This window comes from Tachypleus tridentatus, chromosome 10, assembly GCF_004210375.1.
Source record: "Tachypleus tridentatus isolate NWPU-2018 chromosome 10, ASM421037v1, whole genome shotgun sequence".
Taxonomy (NCBI): Eukaryota; Metazoa; Arthropoda; class Merostomata; order Xiphosura; family Limulidae; genus Tachypleus; species Tachypleus tridentatus.
This window is the reverse complement of record NC_134834.1, coordinates 173,355,264-173,378,609: the sequence shown is the minus strand read 5'-3', so window position 1 is coordinate 173,378,609 and position 23,346 is coordinate 173,355,264. Positions and strand designations below refer to the sequence as shown.

Sequence of the window (23,346 nt, the reverse complement as noted above, 5' to 3'; positions counted from 1 at the left end):
TAATAGTCTATATACTATGTTGAACAAGTATCTCTTACGAACGCTCAGATATTCAATAATCTTAAACTACGAATATTCCAAAAATCACTAAGCACAATATAAAACTTTAATTATGGTACATGAAATAACTTATACTTCAGTGCACTTTTTTTCCCATTAACAGCGATTAGTCTTAATTTTAAAACACTTCAGTCACAAAAAAACGTAAGTTAGCATTAGATGGAAAAATAATTAGTTATTTTTTCCCGTGTTAAATGCTGTTTTCGTTAAGAGCAAGTCATTGTTACTAAAATATATATATCACTGCTGTTACGTGGGATGTAACGATCACTAAATGTTTTTTTCTTAAGATCAAATTTAATCATGTTGATTTGGTAGGTCATCATTATTTTATATTAATATACATTGTTGGTAAACTCCTCACAATTTAAAGCTAACGTACACGGGGTGGCACGAGGTGGTTTCGATTATATTGCGCAACCTCCTATCAGGGAGTACTTATAGGGCTGAAACTCGCTCCAGGAGGCCATCCAGGAATGTTACGGATATAGGAATAAGTTTTTAGGGCCGACAAATCAGAATTTGGAATTAGATTTTGTGTTCTTGGCCCACTTTGGGATCTTAAGAACGCCATGTTTCAAATTATTGTTGTATGTCAATACTTCTATTGACAAGCCAGTGGGACCAAAGGACCACACGTGCTTAGGTATCACGGTCGGACGTCCCAACTAGGTTCCTTTTTGTATACAGATTAACCATGGGGTGGCTGCAGCAGTAACTGGGTTAATGGATGAGTTTTATTGGTACATTGAGGTCTAAGAACCATGTAAGGGAGAATGTTTGAACCTCATAACAAACCTTGGGTACTTAGTTTAACGGTTATTGTCCAGAAAAACAATTGTTGCCTGGGAATATATTTAAATAAGGTAGTTATTAGAGTACAGAACTTCGTTTTACAGACATCACACGGTCGATTCAATACAATGTTTTTTAAGAGCGCCATACTTTATTGTTGATATGCGATTACCTTGTACTCACACCAATGTTGTTTTAATGTTCTATGATCTTCAGGCCTATTTTGTAGCAGTTAAATCTGGATGATGCATTTGAAACAAGTAGGTAAGTTATTCGCTAGAGAACGCATTAGTGCTTTGTGTTTCATCCATCATTATGTACACTCATTATAGTTTATATATTTTGTCGTGACAGAATTTAAGCATTTCTGACGATATATTTTGGTTTGTTCATTGTTGAATCCTTCACTTCCTCTTTATCGATTTTTTTTTGTCTCCACAGTTATAATGTCACTTCCTCCAGTGGCACAGACTTACATCGCTAGAAATCGAGTTTCAATATCCATGGCGGACAGAGCACAGATTAGCCCTTTGTGCGGCTTTGTGTTTAATAAAAAACAACAACAAACAAAGTTACACGACTTAAAGTTTGAGAAATGCTATGGATAGTTCTAATTTATTTATTGGGATGGCAATGTGAATGATTTATAATGTATAGGCCCGACATGGCCAGATGGTTAGGGCACTCTACTCACAATATGAAGGTGCGGGCTGGAATCCCCATCACATCAAACATGCTCACCCTTTCAGCCGTGGGGACAATATATGTTACGGTGAGTCCCACTATTCGTTGGTAAAAGAGCAGTCCAAGAGTTGGCGGTGGATAATGATGACTAGCTGCCTTCCCTCTAGTCTTACATTGCTAAATTAGAGACGGCTAGAGCAGATAGCCCTCGTGTAGCTTTGTGCGAGATTCAAAAACAAACAAACAAACATAACGTATAAAATTCTGAAAAGCTTTTAATTTTCGAAATAAAATCGTCCTAGTCACCAATATTTTTTCTTTTCGCACTAACAGAACCAGATAATATTGGTATTTGAAAGTCGTTATCAATAATGTTGACAGAAAGCATCATATTTTTGTGATCGCTAATTAAATTAAGCCACGACATCACAAAATAACGAAAAAGAACATCAGTAGACCTACCTGTCTTCACAGGGAACAAAGGAAACGACCAAAATATTAACACACTGTATTTATACTATCTGAAAACTTACACATATTCAACATTAAATCACAACTGTAAGATTAAAAATTATTAAAACATTAAGCAGTTATTATTAACCAGTTTAGGATACGATTGTAAACAAAGATTGAATATTAATACGTATGTATGAATACAATATTTTCGGTAATTTTTAATTCTGTAATTGTTGTGAGGAAGAACATATAAAGTACAACCGTATATATAAGTTAGAAATCCCACCTACCTATCCCAAATACAATGTATTTTTTAGTTTGAAATGAATTTTTTGCAACATATCAAATATTTTTGAAGAATATTTAAAAGGAATTAAAACACTTGTGAATTTTTTCCTTTGATTTTAAGTTACGTCATTAAATTAAACGCGCATTGCCTCGAACTTTGTTCGGAAGAAGATATTTTAAAAATCAAATGGTATTTTAGTAAAATGGAAGGATTACAGATTTTCTAGAGTAGATTATGTTTGTCCAGTAAAAACACACACATACACACAGTTATGCTTATATGTACATTAGAATTTCAGCTTTCTGGAAAAAGCAAAATTTGAAGCTATTGTTAAGAGATTTTTATAGTCTGTAGTTATAAGAAAGTTCCTACAATCAGTTTTATTTAAAGCTTATCAAACCTTCTTAAGGTTGGCAATCATTTTATTTACTTTTCCTTCATCTTGCTCAAGGCCGTATTTAGGAAGTTCATTTTTTGATATTTCATTTTGCCATTCACATTTCGTACGAAGATACGTTGTTTTAGCTTTTTCTCTATTATTTTCTGTAATAACGATTGGTATATTTTCAGATAACGCAATAGAGTTCATCATTTCAAGTTTAATTTTATAAAGATAATTACATATGTGAATTGAGCCTCTCATATTAGAAAAATTAGTTTGTTTTCAATTTTGCGCACAACTGCCCTAACCGTCCTTAATTTAGCAGTGTAAGGCAAGAGGGAAGTCAGCTAGTCATTACCATCCACCGCCAACTTTTCGGCTACTCTTTTACCAACGAATAGTGGGATTGATCGTAATATTATATATAACGCCCTCCACGGCTGACGGGGCGAGCATGTTTGGTGGGACGGGGATATAAACCCGTAACTCTCGGATTACAAGTCGATTACTTTAACCACCTGGCCATGTGGGGCCTCCGAAAAGATACTTAAACCACAAACAAAAATTAGAATTATTCATTTAAAAGGTAATTTTCCTTACCGCAAAAGAAAATCACGCCCGATTCGAACAGAATAAAATATTGAAAACATTTGTGTCCAATAACATAAATCATGGAATTAAAATAGTTTAAAGTGGTTATTAATTAAACTTCAAAATTCATAATTCACTTTAAAATAAACAAATCAAATTAAAACTCTTGCTTATTCACATTAATGTTAATCATTCTAAGAAATTAAAGGGTTTTATTAATACATATAAAGTTATACTGTATTGTTTTTAAACAGTTATACAATGTGTGTTTATTGATACAACTGCACAAATGTTTCAACATACGAATCGTTTATCCATCTTATAAAGTTAATGAATAATGATTGAATTTAGGTTTAAAAACTGGCTATTCACTTACAAAACGAGAACAAGATATCTATTCCAAAGTAGTGACATCTGTATTATGTTTTCTGATCTATTTTTTTAACCCACATATGCATAAGATGCTGTTTAGTTTCCAGTACCAACTCTTCCACAGAGTGGGTAAATGAAAATATGTAATGTTTTCACAGCATTATTAAAACACGCTAAGAAGAATTAATAACCTAAGTCGAGTAATTCTGGTATTCAAAGATATCAGTACCTCAAGACTACCAAACTTTCACTGAACTTTCTTTAGATTTCAAAATCAGTTGAACATCTTCATAATAAACTTGTGGTAACTTCTTAATGACAAACGATGAACAAGACAAATCAAATTATAAAATTTCACCACTTAACTATTTCACGTTATTAATTAACGTGGTTGACTGCCTAACCGTAAAGAAAATATTGTCACAAGATACCTAATCATGCTCTTGAGTTGAAATTCAAAGTATAATACTGTTGTATTTCTGTCTAAAAAAATTGTTTAATCAACAGTTTCGGTTTGGTTTGTTTTGACTTTCGCGTAAAGCTACACTATGGCTATCTGCGCTAGCCGTTTTTAACTTAGTAGTGTAAGACTAGAATGAAGACAGATAGTCATCATCACCCACCGCCAACTCTTGGGCTACTCTTTTACCAACGAATAGTGCGATTGACCGTACCTTTATAACGCCCAGCCCCACGGCTGAGAGGGCGAACATGTTTGTACGACGGGGGTTCGAACCCACGACCCTCAGATTACGAGTTGAACGCCTTAACCCACCTGGCCATGCTGGACCCAACAGTTTCGGAATACATTTAGTATTTACATATAAATTTTGATAATCTGTTAAATAAATCCTTAACTGTGTTTAAGCTCTGAGTGATTTCTTGTGAGACTAACCTGACGTGGCAAGGTGGTTAGGGTGCTCGATTCACAATCTGTAAGACATTGGTTCGAAACCCCATCGCTGAATATGCTCGCCCTTTGTTAAGAGACTAGCCCAAGAGTTGGTGAATGGGTGGTGATGGCTAGCTGCCTTCCTTCAGGTCTTTCACTGCTAATTAGGGACGGCAAGCGCAGATATCTCTCTTGTAGCTGTGCGCGAAATTCAAATTAAACCAAACTCTTGTGAAATGCGAACTATATAATTCAATAACGACATTACATTTACAATATACTTCTACGTTCAAGCATGTTGTGTCTTTGCTTTCGTTTGTTCAATTTCACGCACAACTACTCGGTTAGCAGTTGTGTTAGCTCTTCCTAATTTTGAAGTGAACTGCACGAAACAAGTAGGGAGAATTGATGTCACTCTCATAATGCACGCACAGCCCCAACGTTAGAAGAGCGATTTTTATTTTATTTTTTACTACTAACAGAGTACCAATCACAGAACTTCTGATTCACATTTCCGGATGTTAACCACTGAATGAGTCTCAAGTATGGAGTCGGATTTGAAATAAATAAAACGAAACATGTTTAAATATAGATTTAGTAGACATTTAGATTCCCATATTAAAGTCATTGGCTAAGGTCTAGCTTAAAAGTATAAAATTACACATGTTGTGATAGTAATAACACGAACTATCATATTTAAATAACAAAAGGCTTTAGTTTTGGGCGAGAATATTAAGATTATTTTGAATTTTAATCCTTCGCTGGTGTTTTCAGCTCCAATACATTTGGTTTCCATGCGCTTTACATTTTGTCAGCCAGAAGTTAAAAGCTATGTTTCGTTTTTTTTTTCTCAGTTGGTAATAACTATAACGGTAATTTCAGTAGAACTTCCAACTAGCTCATCTACGCGTATCAACGCAACGTTATCGTGACGCGCTAGTAGCTAATAACCTAGTTTCAGCACACAAATATCTGAATTATCGATGATTGATTCCCTCTTGACAATAAACTGTCGCGCAATGGAAACTTGCTCGCATACGCATTATTTACACACGCACACATATCGCTCAGGTTACTCGTATTTTTAGAAGTACTCGTATCTCACTCTCCTGAAAAGAAATAGAGTAGATATTGATTTTCGCGCGATTATACTGAAATGGTGTAGACTAGCTATATTACATATTAATAGTACAACACTTAGTGTTTCTTTTTTTGTGTGTGGGGGTTTTCTTATGGCAAAGCCACATCGGGCTATCCGTTGTGTCTATCGAGGGGAAACGGAGCCTCTGATTTTAGCTTGTGTAGACTTACCGCTGTCCCAGTGGGGGACTACAACACTTAGAAACCAACAATATGCCTTGAAAAAGATATGCCACTTAAAATTATTTTCTTTACAACTTAGAGTTAATAAAAATGTAGAAGTGAACAGTTACTTTTGACGCAATACTTGGAGGTTATAACCAGAGACCTTTACATAAGTCAGCACTATGTTTTACTATGAGGTCCAGAATACTTCTTTTCGACGCTAAATTTGATTACTATTTTAAAATTTTTGCACGTTTTTCCTTCTCGCTTTTATTGCCCGCAAAGCGGTAAGTTCACGGACTTTGTGCTATAAATTTCGGGGCTCTATTCCTTGTTACCCAGAAAATCCAGACAGCCCACTGTGAAGCTGTACAGTAAGAAGACAATAGCAAATGTCTGCTGTGTACTCAGTAACGCCAATAATATCGAATTTTTTGTTGGCTTTTAATATTACCAGATTATTTGTCAGAAATTTGAGGTTAATAGGTTTCAGTTTATTTCGATTTCTTAAGGTTTCGGTTGCGAGCCAAACTCAGATTTCTATAGTATTTATTGCGACTCTAGGCATTTGTTAAGTGAGGGTGTACAGGGCTACATACTATGCAGAGATTTGGAATGATAATTTTGTTTGATTTTTAATGATTTTCTATTTATTTTACTTCATCTTATTATTCATATGTTTGGTAATAATTTCAGTTTTTTGTTGTGTTGCAACTAATTTTCTGTGTATGTATCTCATGTAATTACCCTTAACTAATATTTCTTTACTATCAAGTTCAGTACAGTCATTTTCATGAGAAGTCTGAAATCACTGATGTATTTTTGTTTATACCCTTTATGAGAGTGGGTTGATAATGTCGAAAAAGGTTTCAGTAAAGCTGCTAAACTTTTACGACAAGTAAAATACAGATTTTCATCTGACAAATCATACAGATTGTTACCTAGAATAATTAAAATAATCGACAAATAATTTTTGTAGTTTATAAATTAGAAAGGTTAAAGTCTTATATTTTTGTGCAAAGCAATTTATGCTTTACATATTGCATAAAAATTAGAAAAATTATGTTGGTACCGGTAGAAACGCTTAAACGAACTATGCATTAGATTTCTCAGAAGAACTGAAACCCCAGTAACGGGTACTCAAACAAGACTTGCATATAGTTAAACTCCTACATTCCAAGCATCTTATTTCGTCACAAAACAATTTTATTACTGAAAGTGTAAATGAACCATGATGTACTTCGTAAATGCACGTGTTGTGGTTTGATTCAATGACTAATGACATGGAATTGAAGCATAAAAAAGCCCCGAAAAATCTGCTGCAGATCGATGTGTTTTTTTCCTGTCATAATTATTTTGAACTCACAGATGGCGTTCTATGCCATTTTGTATGCGCATGCTCTATTTATGTGACCGAATCGATCAGCTCGGGATATGAACAACTTTGTTTTATGCACAGAGACTTTCAAATTAAACTTTAAATATTAAACTTTATATTATTCTGGAATGTTTAAAACATCCAGGGAACTCAGACGATCTTTATCATTTTATAGTTCTAGTCACAAACCTTAGTACTCAGGTAAAAAGAAAATTAACTGGCGTGATATATAAATTATTTCAGTGTTTTAGTTTGTTTGAATAACTGGTATCTTACAAAAGTGCATAAAATAAATATGTAATAATTATTTACTTCACATCTTGTCTATAATTTCACTTAATAAATAGTGTACTACGGCTTATAGTAAAAAATATGAAACTGTATCGTTCCAGTTCTGTACTACCAACCAAACAATATTTTGAAGAGAAAACCTGTTTACTTGTACTAGTAACTATGAAAATAAACAACTAGTAACTGGAAAAGGTCTGAAAGATTTTGACAACCGAAACATTAATCACAGATTATGACACAGTGTGACCAAACTACGTGTTGTATTTCCCTGAACAATGCAGGAGCCAGCTTGTAAGTTTGTAAATGATAGGATTTCTCTATTCTGATTTCAATAATTCACCAACAAAAAATAAAGTACGTTATACACGATGGAATGGTATTTTCCACATAAATGCCGTTCGTCACTTTGTAGTAAACATTGTAAGGTTCAGACACAGACATCCCTATTTCAGACCATATACAGGGCAACAAGTCAACAGCACCTGTTACTCTAAATAGAATAAATTGATTGACTGCTACAGTTATAACACCACATAGTTGAACGTACGGTGTGTGTCCATCAGCATGTCTTTATTTAAACCTAGAACTTTACGATACACAGCCCAGCACGCTAATCTCTAGTTTGAACAGCAACTGAAGAAAAACCTATTCAACGATAAGGATACGACTCTTGAAGATGAAACCTATTAAGGTACGACTCTTGAAGATATAATACCCACTAAGATACGACTCTAAAGATATAATACTATTCGAAATTTTGCACCAGTACAATCATGGATAATAGATTGATTGTTGAGATTTGCACACATAAAAACAAAAGATTAGAAAAATAGAATAATGGGAGTTGCTGGTCAGGAACTTCGTTTGCAGTTTCTTTGCATCATCCTTCCCACATTGTGCTTCCTAAGCGCATTCGCCTCACATCAAAAACTGAAACCTTTGGAGTTTTTCTGTAATATGCCCCCTTCTCCAACCACTGAAACCAGTTAAAGTCACTACTTGCAGTCTTTATATATAAATTAATTTTTAAATCAAAGTTAGAAGCAAACGCGAGTGCTTCAGGCCTTAACATTGTACATCCACTCACTATCTGCAGTTATTTATTAACAGAGTCATTTCTGAATTTAAATTAATATTTTATCCAATACACGAAGATATTGTTGAGCTATGTTATCTTTCTTTGAAATATTAACATGTTACGTTTTACATAACCATTAATCATCTAGATATCGACAATAATCTCCAGCTAATATTTAAAATATGTTTTTATTCATAAGTACATTATATTAGTTTATCACTGTTTACATTACTTTATTAAAATTGGAATCCTAAATTAATTATTATGAGAACGATTACTTTAATGATTAATGCATGTATCATATGTTTGTTTGTTTGTTTTTTGAATTTCGCACAAAGCTACACGAGGGCTATCTGTGCTAGCCGTCCCTAATTTAGTAGTGTAAGACTAGAGGGAAGGTAGTTAGTCATCACCACCCACCGCCAACTCTTGGGCTACTCTTTTACCAACGAATAGTGGGATTGACCGTCACATTATAACGCCCCCACGGCTGGGAGGGCGAGCTCCCTTAGATTACGAGTCGCACGCCTTAACACGCTTGGCCATGCCGGGCCTGTATTATATGATATTAGTTGACGAGAAATATTCATATTTACCTTCATTCTCATGTGTAAGTATTTGTACGCACAAGTATTTGTATTCGGAAATTAATATAATATTTTTGAAATAAAACAGTTAGTACAAAACATTTCACTTTTTATATCGGTGTTTTGCAGTTTAAATTAAGACAACTTGAAAAGTAAACCGATCAAAAATGTTTTGATAAAACGTGTTTTACATTTATACGTATTTATTATACATATCGTTCTTAGTTAACTATGAGATAGATAGATACACGGTTAGTTCAGTCTCTTCTAACGATTCATTAAAAAGGAAATAAAAAAGTGCTTTATATTTCGGATACCGTATTTTCTGTGGGATTTTAAGAAGTAATTTTACTTATATCTAATATAAGGTTATTAATACTATTCTTTAGAGCGTGATTTAACTGCAGAAAACAAAACAAAAATTAGTAGATACAATTAGGAAGAAAATTATAATTCATTCTGTCAGAAAACTATTTCCACATACGGTGATATATATTCACTACATTACCTGATGCACGTTAATCTAGCTTTTGCCGCAATACCCTTTCTCACATCTACTTCTATGTCAGATTCTGTGTTTCAGTCCTCACGTGGATAGGATGTTGTTGCGCGTGGTCTGTCAGAAGAATCTGGGAGAAAAAGGAAAAAAAGAAATTAAACAATGCACTTAATTTGAGGTTCTCTGTAATGAAGAATGTTGGATCTGACAAAGTATCTTTCTCAAACGATGCTTTCAAAGAGAAAGCAAAGAACTGGCGATGTGAAGAAATAAAGTTTTAGAGGTTTGTCACTTCACTATAAAACATTAACGTAATTTATTTTTCAATATATTCCATTTTGGGTTATTTGCTACTTTAGGAAGGTAAAATCGGATTTAAATATCTGACTTTGTATACAGCAGCAAGTGGTCGTAAATCCTGAAAAAAAAATTATTGTCAGTTCTACAAGTAAATTTACATTTCATATTCCTGGTTAGATAGAGCATTATAGTCACAGGCCCGGCATGGCCAGGTGGTTAAGGCACTTGACTCGTAATCCAAGGGTCGCGGGTTCGAATCCCTGTCACACCAAAATGCTTACCCTTTCAACCATGGTAGCATTATAACGTTACGGTCAATTCCACTATTCATTGGTAAAAGAGAATCCCAAGATTTGGCAGTGGGTGGTGATGACTAGCTGCCTTCCCTCTAGTCTTACACTGCTAAATTAGGGATGGCTAGCGCAGATAGCCCTCGTGTAGCTTTGCGCGAAATTCAAAAAACAACAAACAAGCATTATAGTCGTAATAAGTATTCTGAGATAAAGTGATATGTATCGCTGGCAGTGTGGTTATAATATATATAAGCAACACAATAAAAAGCAAACAAATAGATTGTTATTCATTGAAAGAGATAACAAACATGAGAAAAATAAGGTTTTAAAGTACTTTATACTTTACTAGAGTATTCAGACTTTAATTGAAAATGAAAATTTCAGCCTGAACGTAACATTATGCTTAAGAGCTACATCAGAAACCTCTGGATTCCAAACATATTCATTCCTAATTTTGAACTGTTGACCATAGAGAAAGTAGCAAACCAAATTGCACCCCCGTCACAACGGCTTTGTCTGGCTCTTTGAAGCGAATAATAGAACTGACCGCCTATAGCTGAAAATGCAGAGTGTATTCAACAGCATCACCTAAAACCCCAGAATTTTCGATCAACAGCACGACATGCTAATGCTACTGCAACGCCTGGTCCATTTTTCCTTTATACTTAAGAAACATTTAGGCACGTATGCAATAAACTAAGAGAAATATATTCATAAGTTTACGTCAGATATTTTTATTTGATGTCTTCTGAAAAGCAGGTACAAGTTAATCCACATTTTAAGTTGGTGTCCAGTTCTTCAGAAAGTTATGCCTTCAGAAGTTTTTAGTTCCCTAATTACTAAGTAGGAAATTGTATCTGAGAGAATAAAATCATTTATAAATTCAGAGTTTTGGTGACCAATTTGATTTGTTACAATACATGAATAAAGTTCTTCGCCTCAGCTGTCATAATTATCATTTAATTACACTTCTCCCCAGTGATAACATAAGTTGTTTTATATAGCTTGCAGGCCTTCTTATCAAAAGTAGTTTATCACTTTCTGAGTCATGTTTTCATTTTCTAGTTATCTAATCTACTTATTCTAAATCTCAATAGCAGTTTTGTTAAAGAGTTCCCGTTCTACTGATATGTTTCCAGTTCCTATCTAATTCAAGGATTTATTTCCTGCTTATCGTAGTCCCTGTACTTGTTCGTGTCCTAGTGACATCTCGTAAATTATTTCCTTCGCCAACTACGTCTCGTTATTTATTTCCTATTCCATTTACTTCTAATGACTTGTTACCGCTCATCTGAGATACTCCGACCAAATTACAGCTCCAACTATGCGCAAAGTTGTCTCTTACTTTATTTACACTCTACGAGTTGTTTCCTTTTAACTTACATTACATGATTTGTGCTCACTCTATTAATCTTCTTAATATTCTGTGAGCTGTTTATTTTTCCAAATATAATTTACGATTTATTCTCTTATGTATCTAGATCCTTTAACATATTCTCTCACAGTTATGTCCTTTGAACTGTATACTGCTTCAACGACAATGTATCCGTTTTTCGAGAATTTTTATACTCCAAGAGTTTTTAAAAGTGCATTTGTTGTCTTCTGCTTTATTTAAATTTCGTGGTTCTCTCTTCATATTATATTCCTTTTAAATAGCTTGTTTCCTGTTCCTTACTTAAAATAAAAAATCGATAGACACATAATTTAACACCGGAACGTCTGAATTGTCCACCTTTCTTCAAGAACGTTACCCCTTTTTCCGCTGGTAATACTTTAAGTGATGGAGTCTGAAAAGTATGCTTTAAAAAGAATACTTTTGAAAATAACACGCAAAGAGTTGTTAAAATCGATGGCTTTTTGATATTTATACGAGCTAATATATATATATATATATATGTTATTCCACACATACCCTATTTTTCTCCTTTTCATACTTTGTACATTTTTATTTTTATATCACTAAAAGTACCCGTCCCCACTGATGGAAAAAGTTTAAGATCACCTATCAGTTTAAATTATTTCATGGACGTTACATTCTTGGTTTCACTTAGAGCCAAAGCTCTGATCTACTTATACCACCCACTGCGAAACGTAATTGTTGAGTATTTTAGTCATTCTAAGATCCGCTCAACAATACGTATGGTAAATGTAAATCTACATTTTTATTCTTTAAATTACGTCATATTTTGAAATGAGAATTATAGTGCGATTAATCCCTAACAACTTCATGTAGAATATCCTGCTTGCAAAATAAAATTTGACATCAACATTATTCATGCTTGCTCTCCCGTAATTTTGAAAAAAATGAAGTTTTTCTGCGTGCACAATTTTTCAAACCTGAGGAAGATAAATGCTCGGACAAACATTGGAATATGTATACGATATCTCTTCAGCACGGAAGCCCATGTAGAGAACGATTTTTTTTATTTTGTTTCATATTTAATTCAACCACGTTTTGCTTCATTTAGAACTGTTGTTACAGTTTTTTCCCTTAATTTAAAAGTTATTTCTGCAATTTAATTTTGTTACTCAATTTTATTCTGAGCTTTGATTTTTTAAAAAATCTCCACCTCTATAAAAAATCGTGTGACTTCTCCTTTTAAGCCATATAAATTTTTATTCTTGTATTATTTTGTTTTTCTCATAAGCAAACGCTTACTTTTTCCGTATTTACTGTGCTTTGAACCATTAGTTGAAACGAACTACCGAGTTCGTTAAAAAATTATTGTAAGCGAAATGGCATAACAGTTAGCGATTAAATTGGGTAAATAAAAATGGTTGAATTAAAAAATAAAACAAAATAAAAATATTGATGTTTACTACGGGCTTCCGTACATTGGTAATATTCTGTATATCAATTCGCAATGCTAAAATCTGAAACCGAGAGCTAAAAATAACATTGGTGGTTGTGCTGTGCTTTTACAGACAACTAATTCAGTTGTGTTGCAGTAATTATTGATCTTCGAAAAAAACTTGTAACAAGATTAAGCATATTACGAGTCTTTGTGATAAACGAATTCAGCATTTTGTCCACAGTATGTGGACGTTTAAGTCCACATACGAAAATTTGTTCAGTCCGAAGAATCAGTTTTTTTCTTTATGGAAAACAAACAAACTTTGTGACTAAATATGGAAAGTGAATTCGAAAAATTAGATACAAAAAGGATTATCTAGATAATTGTTTTTTTTTTAAATAAATATTGGCATTTTTGTAAATTTCTTAATTTAGTGCCAAAAAATTGGCTTCAAGGAGTTTTGTATATGTGTGTTTGGAAAGAACTGCTTCCACCATCGATAAACAAGTGAGACATGAGAAACGATGTGATAGCAAGTCAGAAAATCAAGAAAGGCTTTTATTTTAAGGGCATTTATACCAGTACCCATGAAAAAGCAACAACATTATTTTGACTGCATAACAAGGTGGTTAAGACAGCTTTTATAGAACACAAAGTCCGCAAATGAACGTGCATCTTGACAAGTCTCGAATCATACGTGAAAATTAGCGCAAGCGTTTTGACAAACGTAGTGTAGGTATAAAATGCGTTGCATAATTATGTGATAAAATTTTGGATATAGTTTTATTTGCTGTCAAATCTAGCTAATGAGTTCTGGACCTGAACGAACGCATCATGGTCAGGGACGTGTAATAGTTTATTTTGAATTTGCAAGTAAAGACAAAAACAAAAGGCAGATAGCCACAAATATTCACTACTAAATATTTTTTCTCTTTTTACTGTCTGCATATTAATAGGATTTGATTGTCATTCTTAAAACGTACACTCGACTTCAATGAACGAATTTAGATTTTTGCAATACTGGAATGTGAATTATAAACCTTTACGTACAAATTTTGGATACGCCCAACCCTGCAATTTATGGCAGAAAATAAATAAATTCAAAATGCTATTTTACACCTTTCTAATTTGAAATCCACTGTAGTCTAATTAAGAGAAATATAAAAAACAACAAAAAACATCTTCAATCTTCTGCCTTTTTTATAATTATGACAAATATTAAGCTTACTGCAGAAATACTTTTGAACTTTTTTTTTAATTTGATGTACTGTTATAAGGTTTAAAAAATTTCATTGCTCTTTTAATGGAGAGTCACTTTATATGTTTTCTTTCCTAATGAAAGGTATTTTAATTCCCATAGCTGCAGATATAAGCATTATATCAAATTAGAAGGCTAACTCTATATACAACCAAAACCATGTGGTTAACATTTCATACAAATGTTATGAAGATAATAAAAGAAAACGTTATTCCTAAACACTATCACACATATGAATAGCACGCAATGCAAACCACTCGTGTAATACACGTACGAAAGTTGATAAGGTAGGGTTTTTATGTTACAGATTTTGTATGATGTGTGTACTAGTACCGTGGAACATTATAATGAGTAGATAAAAACTAATATAATTAGTTATGATACTTTCCTCACAAATATCACAACTAATGGTAAAGATAACCTAAACGTTCTCCCTAAATGACAAGTAATTTTATCGATTTTAGGAATCTTAATGAGATCTAGTTTAATTCATTTGGTCGAAATCGAGTTTTAGGCCTATGTATATCTGGGAGTGTCAGGTTCAATCTACACGTTTTACTATATCCTTTACAGTATGTTAAAAATTACTGTAAAATACCATCTAAAAATTCGTGTTAACAGAGACAGAATACACATTATTTGAACGGTGTTTATACTTTCTTTATCAGGGCCAATGTCCATGAATATAATACATAGCTTTAATGTGTGTATCTTTATTTGAGTTTAGGTCTTATAGACCTGGGAGTATCAGGTACATTTTACTTTTTCCTCCAGTTAGCTTTAATCTCTCTCTCTCAGGTTTTAAGTATCATATATACTCTGGAGGATCACGTGCTATTTGACCTCTTCCTCCTTCCTTTACTTGTACAGTCATGCAGTGTTGGTTGGTGTTAGTTACTGCTTTAGGGGCAGAGTGGGCTGAGTTGCTCCGACCCTTTACAGCGAGATGTCCATGTACTGGTATACATTTATAGATATTATTTTGCATTTACATAGTTAATTCATGTTAATTTTGAGTCGTAGGTTAGACCTAGAAATTCTGCCGATGTGGCAGTCTGAAGTAGTATTCCATTCATATACATTTCAGACTGAAGTTTTTTTTTTATATTTTGTTAGCTTTGTAAAGACGATAACTTTAATATCAATCAGGTTTTGCCTGTTTTGAAAATGCACGCGAACCTTTAGAAATTCAATATGCATGTGCATACTTGTAACGGTTACAAACAAAAGGTGTATGTATATATTTTGTTGTCTTTCAAACTTTGTTGTGGATACTGGAGGGTATTAAACAGTTATGTATATTAACCCTGAAGAAGCCGCTAAGGCGAAACACTGGTTTAAATAAAATATATTATATTTATTTGGAGTGCAAAGGTAGTTTTTCTTAACGTTTACCAAAATATATGTAAGTTTACATTAGTATACACTTTGTGCAACGATATATTAAAAGGTTATCAAAGTTTCTGAAAAATTTCTAACGTCAGATCGTAGAATAATATTATAAACTTATTTATTGGTAATTTTAAGTATGGTAATGTTTAGTCCAAACTAAACTAAAGAATAAAAGTACACAAGTTACAGTTTTAATTGATCTCTTATTGAATATGGGCCACACTTAGCAAATGATTAACTATTGCTAAACCTAAGACTAGTGAACTTAAATTTCGGTATTCTGCAATTAAATTTATTTTGTAATGTTCTATAAAGCCTATTTTTAAAGAAGTACAATTAAAACAAAGATAATAATTTGACCGCGAATGTTTTGTGAGTCTCTGCTTGTAGATAAAAATCTGTCTTTCATTAAAAAAAACTCACTAATTTACCAGTGGAAAAGGATAATGGCAACAAAAAGATGAACTTTTATTATTCCATTTGTTTTTAAATGGTTAATTAGAAGTAACTGTGAAAGTTAACTTTATGGACAATTTGAAAGGTACAAGTGAATACAACTTGAGCTAATTCAAAACGGGGTGACTAAAGTTAAACGGAAGATCCCCAGGAAATGTTAGACCCATCAATTCGCTACGGCAAATGATAGGAAATGAAATAATGACATTCGAGTGCAATAAAAAAAAAGAAAATCTTTAGCCTTTCTATTTGCATGATACTAAGTTAAATACATACAGTTAATGTTTTCAAACCAATAACGTTAAGGTTTCACCCACTTTATTTTATATTTTGCACGGATGGTTCTAAATAATAAGAAATATTTCAAAAAAGAATGTTGTTTTTCAAAAATGCATTTCATTATAAAGAGGCACAGAAGGCTAATTCATTATACGTGATCATAATGGAAAATGTCTCAAGATTTTTAAATATTTCTGTAAAGAACTAGAAGTTTATAGTCACGTGGCTGAAAAGACTAAAATTACATCTCCCCCTCCCCTTTTATGATTTATCGTAGTACAACAAATGTCTCTTGGACACATGAGAAAATAGATGTTACCTGAATATTGCAATTTGCTCAGACGAATTCAGGCAAAACACACTACTTTTCAGAAAACTAGTCTCAAGACAATTACGTTGAGACTCTTTGTCAAGGATAAAATATAGTTGAGTGTATCCGTGGACGTCAGGCTTAAGACAAGTTCTTAGAGTCACGGTATCATGGGATGTTTAAATATCTGGTTCGTAAATCGAGAAGGCTTGTTCATTCTATCATTGAGGTACGTGTAAATTTCCTTCCTCCTACAGTCTAGAAAGCAAACATAAAGAATACTGAGCTGTGAAGATAAAGAATTTCGATACCCTTGAACTAGTTTCAGCTTTGTCAATGAAGAAAAAATACCCTAAGAGTACCACTTTTCTCCAGATAAGTTATGCCTCGTTGGTAAAATCGAGTAGAAACTTAGATCTGTATAATAATTCCTTATCTCAAAGAATTTCCATTTGATTTCTGTTTATAATGTAGTCATTAAAAGCAAAGACTTTCAAAACATCGTGTAATAATAATTAATATATATTATTGTAACGATAGTTACAAATAATGTTAATGATATTCACCGTTAACAGATTTTCTTCAGCTAGGCTGACTTTCTTTACACGGTAATATTAACTCTGAAAATAGCAAAGTGAGTTAATTAGGATATTGTGAACCACAGATATTCCAGGGAAATATGGTTATTTAATTTGGCCATCACTTCTTAAGATATATAAAATTGTTCGATGGCATTGCTGTGGTTAGATTATATTTTTAGTTAGAATTGCCGTTTTTTTCCTACACACATACACCTACAAAATTTTCTTGAGTGCAGTTTATATTAAGTATTTCATGTTTAAAATGTTACTAAGCTCTTATGGGATCCGAAATATTCGAAATTGAAGAAAATATTCTGTAAGTTTTTTTTTGTTTCTTATTATTTTCATATAATGCGAACCATCTGTTAATTCTAGAGATATGAAAGGTAATGTATGTAATTTTACTCGTTTGAATGTATACTGTTTTTGTTCAATTTTTTTTAAATATATATTTTCTTCTTTTCTGTCGTTCGTTGATTTAGTGGTAACCTTGAGAGCTTATATCCCTAAAATTCAGGGCTCGATTTCTGATATTAGTACATTGCAGGTTGCACATTGTTTAGTTTCAAATTCTTCCATAAAGACATTTCTTGAAACGAATTTTACAAGATGAAAATATTGTGGTTTACTTTGTTAACCTGAATCACAGGACCGTAGAATTGTGGAAGGGACATAATATTATCTGGTGCGTCTCCGACGTTTTCCAAATACAATATAATCCATATCTTTTACCGTTTTACCACTATCACTTAATTATTTACTTGTCTTCAGCTCTTCTGAATAGTATAATATAGTGTGTTTGCGTTTTCTTACTAGTCATATCACTTAGCCACTAGTGACATATTAATTTTAGTTTTCAACTCCTACGAATAGGAAAAAAGTATAAAATATTTGTACTACACTTACCACTTGACCGGAAGTAACACTTTTTTTGCTTTTTTTAAATTTCGCGCAAAGTTACTCGAGGGCTATCTGTGCTAGCCGTCCCTAATTTAGCAGTGTAAGACTAGAGGGAAGGTAGCTAGTCATCACCACCCACCGCCAACTCTTGGGCTACTCTTTTACCAACGAATAGTGGGGTTGACTGTCACATTATAAGCCCCCACGACTATAAGGACGAGCATGTTTAGTACGACGAGAATTCGAATCCGCGACCCTCAGATTACGAGTCGAACGCCTTAACCCACCTGGCCATGCTGGGCCAGGAAGTAACACATAAACTTACTTCTGAACTTTTCGAAATTGTGTTATAACGTTATCATGTAAAACTGATTACCAACAAGAGGGAAAAAGATAGGTTCCAGAGGATAAGAGATTTAATTAAGAAGTCTCCCGCTGGTACAACGGTAAGCCTACGGATTTACAACGCTAAAATCAGAGGCTCGATTCCCCTCGGTAGATTCAACAGATAGCCTGATGTGGCTTTGCTATAAGAAACACACGCACACACTTTAATCAAGAAATATATTCCAAAGCAATTCCAAATTTCTTGTATTTGACTCAATATGAATAGAAAGAGACTCCAAAGAATGTAAAAATACAATAAAACAATAATTTATTCAGTAACATCCTTAAATAGTGTATGGATTTACTAGACTGGAGACAACATGTTTAGAGGAGAGGGCTCTGAAAGCCTGTGGCTGCTTACAAACTCTACAGACGTTCTGTTGGAGACTGAGAAAACATATCAATACATACACAAAACAACAATTCCCATTAAAACATAATGGAAGCCATAGACCTACGATGCAATTTTGGAGAAACCTTTCTACGGGAAAACAAAAGTAATTCATTAGGTAAATTAAAACAGAAAAAACAAATAGCTAGAGTGTAAGGAACTTACGAACTTTCCTAGCTAACATGGTATGTGAGAAATGCACATATACAGGTAAATAATTTTCTAAATTCTATATTAAATCGAGAGGTGTAGAAAACACGTGACTAACTTAGCTACAGTACTTTAACGTGCTGTCGTGTATTAGCTGTCAAGTTTGACGGCTTTACTATGCAAAATGGCACAAATCATTAACATAAGTGGCGTAGATCTCAGCAGTTCCTCTTACTAATAAACAAGCAAACGATAATCTTAACAGAAAAGCCTTTGTTTATTTGTTTGTTTATTATTCGTGCTGTTATTACAGTATATTTAAATACCTACTTAGATGAAACATATCTCCTTCACTAGACGTGTTAGTGTATGAGGATGGTTGAGTAAGAACCTTGCAGTATGTTTCTTAAAACTCCCACAACTTAACAAGATCAGATGAGTCATTTTTGTGAAACATTGTATGATATTTTGTCCCAGAAAATCATCTAACATCTCAGAAGAAAGGTCACAACATTCTTTTAGCAGAATTTTCAAACTTGTAGAAATCTAGTATTAAGCTGTATAAACTGTTGATGTTTTAAACATTGCATCTAGACATACACACACATTCACACTTACTTATACCATCAACTATTCCTGGGACTCATCTGACCTGCATTGAATTAATCTTCCAAGGAACATAAATTCACCTGTTTTGTGAGTCAAGCTGACCAGTAGTCTTTGCTGTACATTTAGAATGAGGATGCCAATGCAATAAACCAAGATAGAAATGACCATTTCGCTTTTCCATTTATTTCTAGTCTGTTACAATTAATCAAAACAAAGTGAGGGTCAAATGACCAGGATTGTGACTTTGTTTGTACTGTTAGATATACCTTAAAATCTATCTGTATCTTGATGGGTTCTACAAAGCCTGAGAAATATCTTTTTGTGCTGGTAACAAGCAATGAGAGAGCTGAGCTGACCGTCAAACGTTTTATGCAAGCTATTTGCTGTTTTCCTTCAAACTGCTGACTAAGCTCTTCCTTATCTTCATTAGTTTAAGTAGTACTATTTTCCATCTTCTGTTGTTTCTTCTGCACTTTCTTTGCCACTATTCAAAACTGATTTCTTGGTCTACTTAGATCTTGTACAAGGTATGGAAATTTACTTTATAGTCACCCAACAATTCACACCCAAAGCAAATACTTTGTTCATCTCTACTAGAGTGTTGCCAGGGTGCAAGAACCTTCGACAGACTGCAGCATAAATAATACAGGAATATAAGGATAACCCCTAGTGCAATTGTGTTGCAGTGTCAGGATCTGTGGATGATTGATTAACCCTCTATATATCTCAAGCTTTTTGTAATGCAGGTTCTTGGATAGGGGAGTTTGCATGATATATCGATACTGAAGGCTTTTTTTTCCTCTCTTGCAAATGATTCAACATCATGAACAACAGAAACTGCCTCTGAAAGGATGAGAATATATCTCACACCAAAGAGATGTTTCACCAGTTCTCTCGGAAGCCACTCGACGTATTTGTTAATGAAAATGTCTTGCACAATCTGCCTAGGGTATTCTTTACTATGCAAAATGGCACAAATCATTAACATAAGTGGCGTAGATCTCAGCAGTTCCTCTTACTAGACCTTGAATGCAGCTTAATATATTGCTCAATATTCCACCATGTGGTCCTGTCAACACAAATTCGTTATAACTGTATCCCCGTTCGAAAGTTATGCTTTTATCAACTCAAAGAAGTCGAGTGCTGTACTATCTAAGTTCATTATCTTGCATTGCAACACCTAGAGATCAGCTATTCTAAGTATTTATCGACCTAAAATGCATAAAGAAGTGGTATTGATCATTTATTGCCACAACTTTGAATGGGGGAGGTGCTGTGTGATCATAAAATCCTCTCTCCTTAGGGTTTTCAGCCAACAGTTGGTTAAGATTCAACAGACTTTACAGTTATAGTTTAGTAAACACACGAAGGGACAAGAACTTTCATTGACAACTTGTGTACCAGCTCTGTATGGCCTCAAGCCTCTACGGAACCTACAGTTTTCTGAAAAGATACCTCCCTTATCAGAAGGGTTCACTTTTGCCTCATGGATCAACAGTTTGTGCCTGTTGTGTCAGTTGCTGGTATCACAACTCTGTATGGTGGGTTTTTTCTATTAGAGGCACCTCTATTCTGGAAATACTGCTTCATAAAAATTCAAATAACTAGATGCTACATCACCACAATGACCCTTACTTATCTGTGCTTCCTTTTCGCTGAGATCGTTTCTCAGGAGAACTTTTTCATCTGTTTTGGGAGCAGTATACACAAGCATTCCTGCCTTCTGAATATGCAATTACAGCAAGAAAGAAGTCATAGATTCTCACAGCATCAGCAAAAGTCCTATGTGAGGGAGAAAACTTCTTCTAAGCTCAACAACTGTCTCAGACAACTATCCCCTTCACTGACTGACTCTTGTTCATTGAACATTGAACTAGACAAAAATACATTTTTGAGTTTAATAGCAAAAAGGTAAAAAATTAGGGTAATGCACACACATAAGAACTAAACAGATCATTCTACAATAATACATTCTATAATCATTGTACAAAAAGTTTCTCCTTCATATCTACTCTGTAGCACTCTCAGATAAAACCAGTTCTCCCAAGGGTGAATGATATGTCCTGCAGAATAACAGGAGGTTCGAAGAGTACGTATGTTAAATTAATTCTGAATTTTCCGAAAGTGGTTGTGCTTGAGAGAAAAAAAAGACTGGAGACAATATAAAAAAATACAATGAAACCATCCTTTATTCAATAACACAGGCAAACACAGCACCTTAACTGCTTTGATCTAGCAATATCTTCTAAAGTTATATATGAAGTTCTGCTTTCTTGTTCCAGATTGAGAAAACATAGAATCACTCACAAAATAACAACATTGTGATCACCCATGGTGTTCGCACAACTTAATGACCGTTTGATCATTCTCATTGAAATATAAGAGATGCCATAGTTCCAGGACGTTATTTGACTTATCAGTGGAAACTTCACTTTCTACTTGCATACTTGGTATGTACAACTTTAAAGAAACCTTTCCAACAAGAAGATAAAAGTTATACAATAGGAAAATGATACAGTACAACAGGTAGCTAGAGCAAAATCAACTTCAATTTCTGATCAATGTGCTATGGGAAACACTGTATACACTTGGATAAATGAAAAGATTTAAATAGTAAATATATTAAAATGAACAGTAGTAAAGATATGCTATATCTGCATAGCATGGTACAAAATATTTTTTTATTATCAGTCTTATCACTTGAGTATTAATAACACACACATTGGTCTTATGCTCTTCTGAGTAGAATAAAATTGTCTTTCTTTCTACCAATTTACCACCAGTAGCAGCACATTAATATTACTTCAGCCTAATCTTTTTTAGTCTGAATAGAGGGATTAAATCATGTTTGCAGTTCCAATTATGTTTTTATTAATATTATCAATGTAGTAGAACTTAAATAATCTTATTCAGAAAATTGCGAATTGGATTAATGACCTATGTAATTATGACCCTATTTGGAAAGTTTCTGGATTTATTAATTCCAACCTGTAACATATAAAACGTTTTCGTGATTCAAACATCTAATTCAGGTTAGTTGAGAACCATATACATAGAATGTCCACTCTCTGACATTCCTCTTGGACCTAACACGATTTAATCAAATTATCTTGACCAACAAAAGAGTACTTACTTTTGCATATTCTCAAGAGCTTTTACCGGTTAAAATAGCTGTTACTCATTAATTGTCAGGGTAAATAATATCAGTATTTTTTCCATTATACTGGCTTGACAAGTACATTAAACTAAAGTATGTCTAGATGTAGAATCTTATAAGATTACCACAAAATTCAATAAGCTAATTTTATTAACAACGCTACACTTTTCTACCCTGTTCTGAATAAGCCACCGTGATAGTCAACTCTGCATTACTTCTTGAGACTTTACCAGAATCAACACACACTATTCAGGTTCGTCACGTACTTCAGAAATTAGACATTTTCTTCAGATATTTTTTCGAAAAATGAATTTTACTAGTAAATTAAGAACCAGTTTCTATAAGATTATATAACTTACAACTATTTTCTCCAAATATATCAAGGCTCAGTGCTCTAAAGTATTATCGCAAGTTAATGGTAAACGCAAT

The 23,346-nt window shown here is 33.5% G+C and overlaps 1 protein-coding gene across 2 annotated transcripts in view; it reads right to left on the bottom strand.

Moving 5' to 3' along the window:
- The window catches only part of LOC143230935 (alpha-1A adrenergic receptor-like), a 58,836-nt gene that overhangs the window by 29,433 nt on the left and 6,057 nt on the right, over positions 1–23,346 (bottom strand). The window contains exons 1-2 of one of the 2 annotated variants that reach the window (XM_076465262.1): positions 16,752–16,966; positions 9,669–9,789 (exon numbers count right to left, since the gene is read on the bottom strand). The gene's annotated coding sequence lies outside the window, so the exon portion shown is untranslated. Of the gene's footprint in view, positions 1–9,668; positions 9,790–16,751; positions 16,967–23,346 lie in introns of those variants that run through there. The other variant, XM_076465264.1, reaches the window with a different exon arrangement.